This window comes from Akebia trifoliata, chromosome 6, assembly GCF_017979445.1.
Source record: "Akebia trifoliata isolate Shusen 1 chromosome 6, ASM1797944v1, whole genome shotgun sequence".
Taxonomy (NCBI): Eukaryota; Viridiplantae; Streptophyta; class Magnoliopsida; order Ranunculales; family Lardizabalaceae; genus Akebia; species Akebia trifoliata.
The window spans coordinates 7,329,134-7,336,881 of NC_141380.1; positions in this window are offsets into that span (position 1 = coordinate 7,329,134).

Here is a 7,748-nt window from a genome sequence, read left to right on the forward strand (position 1 = left end):
GTCAAACAAAGGAAGGATGAACCAGTCATCGAGTACATAGAGCGATGGAGAAATCTTTTCCTCAACTGCATGGATCGACTTTCCCAAGCTTCTGCTATCGAGATGTGTGTTCAAGGGATGCACTGGCAACTCCTTTACATCTTGAAAGGAATTAAACCACATATTTTCGAAGAACTAGCTACTCGAGCCCACGACATGGAGCAGAGTATAGCTGTGCATCAGACTCCACGACCAGGCGAGCCTCGAAGGCAAGAAAAGAAGGATGGCAAGTCCTTCAAAACTAAAGAAGTCTTATCTACCACCACCAGCAAACCTGTCAAAAACACAGGTAAAAGAAGAGAAGATCAGCCATGAGCTGATCCAACACAAGAAAAAGGAAAAGCTTGGAAAACTCTCAAAGAGCTTGAAGCAAAAGAGTACCATTTTCCTGATACTGATGTCTTGGGCATGTTCGAAGAGCTGTTCAAATTAAAGCTCATAGAACTTCCAATGCCCAAACGACCCGAGGAAGCAGGTCGCAACAATGATCCAAAATATTGTCGCTATCATAGGGTGATTAGTCACCCGATTGAAAAATGCTTCGTCTTCAAAGAGAAGATTATGGATTTGGCGCGTCAAGGGAAAATTGAACTTGACTGTGTCGAAAATGTTGCTACTTCCAACATGACCTCTGTCACTTTTGGATCTTTGGATCCAATACTCTTGACAAGTCAGTATGCTACGCAGATTTCATCTCCTCAAATCACCAAAGTTTTACCTAAACCATCACCACTCATGTCCATACATTCCAATGTTGAAAAGGCCCATCCCACGTTGGGGGCAAGGCAAAATCAAAGAAAAATCATCACCTCTCCCACTTCACTTCAACAAGAATCACATCTGACTTCAAATTCAAAGTCGAGTATCTCAGAGTCTGCTTCAGTTGATGACGAAGGGTGGACAATTGTCACTCGTCGAAAAAGATGCCCTACATATGTGCCAACTCCTTCCATTTCGAAGTCAAAGAGAAAGAGAAGAAAGTTAAAACCAAGTACAGGGTCAAAGAAACGAAAGAGAGCAACAAAGAAGAAGGCTTTCCGAGTTCCGCCCGCAAACCTTGAAGACATCTTTCAACAACCTCCCCGTGTGCCGGTTACTCTTTTAGAATTCTTACTAAGGAAGCTCTTAAAGGAAGTCTACACGGTTTCATGTCATCAAGTGGAAGCGGAAATATTAGAAAATGATGTTAGTGATAGGTCCGAAGAACATCCTACTACTTCCAGTAATAGAGATCAACGACTTGAGAAAGACAATAGCACCTCGGAAATAGAAGATTCGCAAGTCAACTTGGATTTATCCAGTGAATTCCAAAAGGTTCAGTTTACTTCAAAGCAAAGCTCAACTGATTCAAAACAGGAAGTTCAACCTGACCTAAATCCACGACAAGACAGTATGTGTATGGCCACAATTACCTTCACTGATGAGAATCTCCAATTGGGATTTCGACCTCACAATAGGCCGCTTTACGTCATAGGTTATGTGAGGGAGAATAAAGTTCAAAGAATTCTCCTAGATTGTGGTTCTGCGGTGAATATCATGCTAATTCGTACCATGAAACAAGTTGGGATCTCGTTGGATCAACTTGCTCGCAGTAAGTTGATGATCCAAGGCTTCAACCTAGGTGGTCAAAGAGCTATCGGCATAATTAGAGTCAGGCTTTCAATCGCAGATTTGGAGTCAACAGCGCTCTTCCACGTGATTGATTGTAAAACTTCATATCACTTGCTTCTCAGCCGACCATGGCTACATGAAACTGGAATAGTACCATCCACGTTACATCAATGCTTCAAATATTACCAAGATGGTGTGCAGAAACGTGTAATAGCCGAAGATCAACCGTTTGACAAGGCAGAAACGTATTTTGCAAATGCAAAATTTTATTTTGGAGGGGACGTCATTCAAGAAGCACTTCCAGTTTCGGTTCCTCATTCTAATAAGCAAAAACCCGACAAAGGAAAGCATACTACGAATGATACCGAGGAGATTTCTCCTGATCTTCCGCTTCAGAAAGAACGAAATAAGAAGCAAGAACCAGAAACTCGACAGATCAAGGTGGGTCAATCAATGGTAAACGCGTCATCCACAGTTGTATTGCCAACCCCAATGCTTCGTTACGTGCCATAATCGCGACGAAAGCCGGCACAATCACCTTTCGAAGAGATTTCTTCAAAGACCAAGCCTTCTGTCTCTAAAATCGAATTAGAGACGTTAAAAGAAGAATTAACCTTTCCGGTTACACCTCTCCAAAAATTTTACATAGTAAGGACACCCGTGGAAAGTGTTGTCCCAACTATGTCAATCGCGAAGAATCATGAAAACAACCTCGCAAAAGTAGAGTCTAAAAGTTGGTTCGGTCCTAAAACTTTCAAGTTATTAGAGATTGCCAGTTATGGAAAAGGTGAACCTGTGCGATTGGGTGAACTACCCCAGATTGATCAAATTCATGGTTTAACTGCAACACAAGTCAAACTCGTTCGAGCTGGAGAAATAGTTTCATTCACACGAGCAGGGTTAGGTTATACGCCAGAGGCTCTAATCAAAATTTCTAAGATGAAGACGGCTTCTTCACAACATACTACAGTAGAGGTCATCGATGAGTCTGTAGAAGAAACACCAGTTCTACGAACATCGGTCTTTGATCGAATTGGTGGCCACATTTCAACCACGTCGGTATTTGACCGATTTGGTCCTTTAAATGATCCTCATGATGTACAAATTCATAAACCTCGTGCGTCTGCTATATCTATACTTGGTCAGAATGTTGGGGTAAAAATATAAAAAGAATCGCGATGTCGACCTAAGCCAATAATAAACATGTGGAGCATAAAGATAGTAGTGGCTTGCATAGCACTATTCCATCTTGCATGAAACGACAAACGACTTTAGAGGTCTCGATATTAGATGTATTGGTGGTGAAGCGACGCACCATCATCCTCACAAACTAAACGAGCAACAACAGAGCTTCAACTATTGAAATAGACAATTCTGAAAATGTTATTTCGGTAAATCATATTACCATTGAGGAATTCCCTGAAGAAGATTCCACGTCGTCAGATGAAGAACTCGAAGATGCTCCACCGATCTTTGAAGAAGGCAGACAAGCCACTGTAGACGACTTGAAAAAAATAAATCTTGGGACAATTGAAAAGCCGCGACCCATGTTCGTCAGTACTCTTCTAAACCAGCATGAAGAATCCGAGTACCTCAAGTTGCTACAAGAGTATAAAGATGTATTTGCTTGGACTTACAAAGAAATGCCAGGACTTGACCCGAAGATCGCTGTTCATCAACTTGCAGTTAAACACGGAGTTCGCCCAATAAAACAAGCACAACGTCGTTTTCGGCCAGAGTTGATACCACAGATTGAGACAGAGGTCAACAAGTTGATAGAAGCTAGCTTCATTCGAGAAGTAAAATACCCAACCTGGATTTTCAACATAGTTCCAGTAACAAAGAAGAATGGACAAATTTGAGTATGTGTCGATTTTCGCGACTTGAATAATGCATGTCCAAAAGACGATTTTCCGCTCCCAATCATAGAACTTATGGTGGATGCGACCACAGGACATGAAGCTTTGTCTTTCATGGATGGATCTTCTGGTTACAATCAAATTCGAATGTCGTCAAAACACGAGGAGCTTACAGTCTTTCGTACCCCAAAATGTATATATTGTTACAAAGTTATGCCTTTTGGACTTAAAAATGTTGGTGCCACTTACCAGCGAGCTATGCAAAAGATCTTTGATGACATGCTACATGACAAAGTCGAATGTTACGTTGACGATCTAGTAGTAAAGTCCAAGAAAAGGGAAGATCACTTACAACATCTACGTGATACCTTCGACAGATTGTGACGGTATCAGCTCAAGATGAATCCATTAAAATGTGCGTTTGGAGTTACCTCGGGCAAATTTTTAGGATTCGTGGTTCGGCATCGCGGTATTGAAATCGACCGAAACAAAATTGAAGCCATTCAAAAAATGCCGGCACTAAAGAACATTAATGAACTCAAAAGTTTACAAGGTCGACTCGCCTACATTAGTAGATTCATCTCAAACTTAGCTGGGCGTTGTCATCTCTTCAGTCGATTGATGAAGAAAGATACGTCATTTGAATGGGATGAAGCTTGTGAAAACGCTCTGAAAAATATCAAGGAATATCTTCTCAAGCCTCCTGTTCTTTCTGCACCAATTCCCGAGAAGCCACTGATTCTCTATATTAGTGCGCAAGAAATATCACTAGGAGTATTGTTGGCTTAAGAAAATGCCGAAGGAAAAGAAGGTGCACTTTACTACTTGAGTCGAACTTTTGTTGGAGCAGAAGTAAACTATTCACCCATCGAGAAGACATGTTTAACACTCATCTTTGCCACAAAGAAACTCCGACATTACATGTTATCGCACATAGTTCGACTCACTGCACGAGCTGATCCACTCAAGTATATTATGACAAGGCCAGTCTTGTCAGGAATACTAGCTAAATGGGCCATTCTCTTATTAGAATTTGAGATTATTTACATCCCTCAAAAGGCTATAAAAGGGCAGGCGTTAGTCGACTTTCTTGCTGATCATCCTATTCTAGTTGAATGGGAATTGTCTCACGACTTGCCTGACAAAGAAGTATTCTCTATTGATGTGCTTCCAGCTTGGAGAATGTTCTTTGATGGCGCAGCTAGAAGAGATGGAGCGGGGGCAAGTGTAATTTTTATCACCCCACAAAATGAGGTATTGCCATTTTCATTTGCCTTGGTGAAATTATGCTCTAACAATGTGGCAGAATACCAATCTTTGATCATTGGTTTAGAACTTGAGCTAGAAATGAAGTTACACCAACTCTATGTGTATGGGGACTCACAGCTTGTCATCAACCAACTCTCAACGGAGTATGACGTCTGAAAACATGGGTTGGTACCTTATCACCAGTATGCTACACAACTTCTAAGTGAGTTTGAAAACGTCATGATCAAACACATACCAAGAGCCGAAAACAAGCAGGCTGATGCTTTAGCTAGTCTTGCTGTAAGTTTGCTATGCTAGAAGGAGAGACAATGAGTATCCCTATCTGCCATAGGTAGGTACTACCTCCTTTGATATAGGAGAATTGCGAATCGCACAAAGCAAACACCGTCTAAATAACTGAAGTCAAAGACTGGAGACAGCCACTTATCAACTATCTACAACATGGGAAGCTGCCAGACGACCTAAAGCACAAAATTGAAATACGTCGCAGGGCACCTCGATTTTTATATTTCAACGATAAGTTATATCGTCGCTCTTTCGACGATATCTTAATGAGATGTCTCGGAGATAATGAAATCCGAGACGCTTTAGAAGAAGCACACTCTGGAGTGTGCGGTTCACATCAGTCAGGATCGAAAATCCATCACAGTCTGAAGAGGATGGGATTTTACTGGCCTACTATGGTGAAAGATTTTCTAAACCATGCAAAGAGGTGTAAAGCTTGCCAATTTCATGGAGATTACATTCGTCAACCACCGGAGCCATTGCATCCTACAATCGCATCTTGGCCCTTTGACGAGTGGGGACTTGATGTCGTGGGACCACTCCCAAAATCTTCAAGGCAACATCTCTATATCCTCGTCACAACTGATTACTTTTCTAAATGGACGAAGCAGTTCCCCTTCGAGAGGTTAAGAAAGAAACGGTAGTCGACTTCATCAAAAGCAATATCGTCTTCCGTTACGGCATTCCACGATATATCATGACAGATAATGGGAAATCTTTTAGCAATACGCTGATGGATCAATTCTGCATGAAGTTCAACATTAAGCAGAAATGTTCTACAATGTACAACGCTGCAGCAAATGGACTCGCCGAAGCTTTCAACAAAACTCTCTGCAAGCTTCTTGAGAAGGTTGTCTCAAAATCGAAAAAAGATTGGCATGAACGAATTGGAGAAGCATTATGGGCATACAGAACCTCATACCGCACCTCCACACAAGCCACACCTTACTCATTGGTTTATGGAGTTGAAGCTGTTCTACCACTGGAACGACAAATACCTTCACTAAGGATCGCGATTCAAGAAGGTTTGACCTACGATGAGAATGCTAAGTTACGTCTGGCTGAACTTGAAGCATTGGACGAAAAAAGATTGGAAGCACAACAATGGCTAGAATGTTACCAAGCCCGTCTGTCACGTGCATTCAATAAGAAAGTTCGACCACGTTCTTTTCAAGTTGGCGATTTAGTTCTCGCTGTACAACGACCAATAATCCTCTCACACCGTTCTGGAAAGAAGTTTGATCCAAAATGGGATGGGCCTCATATAGTAAAAGAAGTATACACTAATGGTGCATATCTTCTTGTATTACTAGAAGGATTACGTCTTGGTCCAATTAACGGTAAATTCCTCAAAAGATACTATGCTTAAAAGAACAATGCTCCCCAACACGAGCTTAAACTGTTTGACAATGCTCCCCAACACGAGCTTAAACTGTTTGGCAATGCTCCCCAGCACGAGCCTAAACTGTTTGACAATGCTCCCCAACACGAGCCTAAAATATTTGACAATGCTCCCCGGCACGAGCCTAAACTGTTTGACAATTGCTTTGACAATGCTCCCCAGCACGAGCCTAAACTGTTTGACAATGCTCCCTAGCACGAGCTTAAACTGTTTGACAATGCTCCCCAACACGAGCCTAAACTGTTTGACATTGCTCCCCAGCACGAGCCTAAACTGTTTGACAATGCTCCTCGGCACGAGCCTAAACTGTTTAGCAATGCTCATTATCGTACGAGTTTAAACTACATGATACTCCTGACCCGCATGAGTTAAAACTGTGAACGGTCCAAAAAAAAAAAAAATTTTTTGAGCTCGCTAGATTGAAAATCTGATAGGGCAATCTAGGCAAAACTTATAGCATTATCCATCTGAACTACGTTATGGTTTGATCCTGTTTTTGGGTACGTAGGCTGCTTGTAAAGTTACTTCAAGTTCAACCACATTAACAAAAAAAAAAGTAAAAAAAGTAAAAAAAAGAAAAAAAAAAAAAATCATCATGCTCAATAATGCTCTAGCGCTAGAGATTGGCCAACCGGCTGGACAAATAATTCGTCGCATGGTTTTTCTAACCAGTTGACGTTTGTCAGCCAATTGACGTTGTGATGCTGTTAACCAGTTGACGTTTGTCAGCTAATTGACGTTGTCCACTCCTAAGCACTACTGATAAACAGTTGCTTTAGAGGTTAGTCAACTAGCTGGACAAATAGCTCGTTACATGGATCTTCTACTTGCGTAAAGCTTGCGTACCGCGATTCTTTTAGCCAGTTGACGTCATCCACTCCTAAGCGTTACTGATAAACAGTTGCTTTAGAGGTTAGTCAACTAGCTGGACAAATAGTTCGTCGCATGGATCTTCTACGTGCATAAAGCTTGCGTACCGCGATTCTTTTAGCCAGTTGACGTTTCTCAGCCAGTTAACGTCATCCACTCCTAAGCTTTACGGATAAACAATTGCTTTAGAGGTTAGTCAACTAGCTGGACAAATAGTTCGTCGCATGGATCTTCTACGTGCATAAAACTTGCATACCGCGATTCTTTTAGCCAGTTGACGTTTGTCAGCCAGTTGAAGTCATTCACTCTTAAGCATTACTGATAAACAGTTGCTTTAGAGGTTAGCCAATTAGCTAGACAAATAGTTCGTCGCATGGACCTTCTACATGTATAAAGCTTACGTACCGCGATTC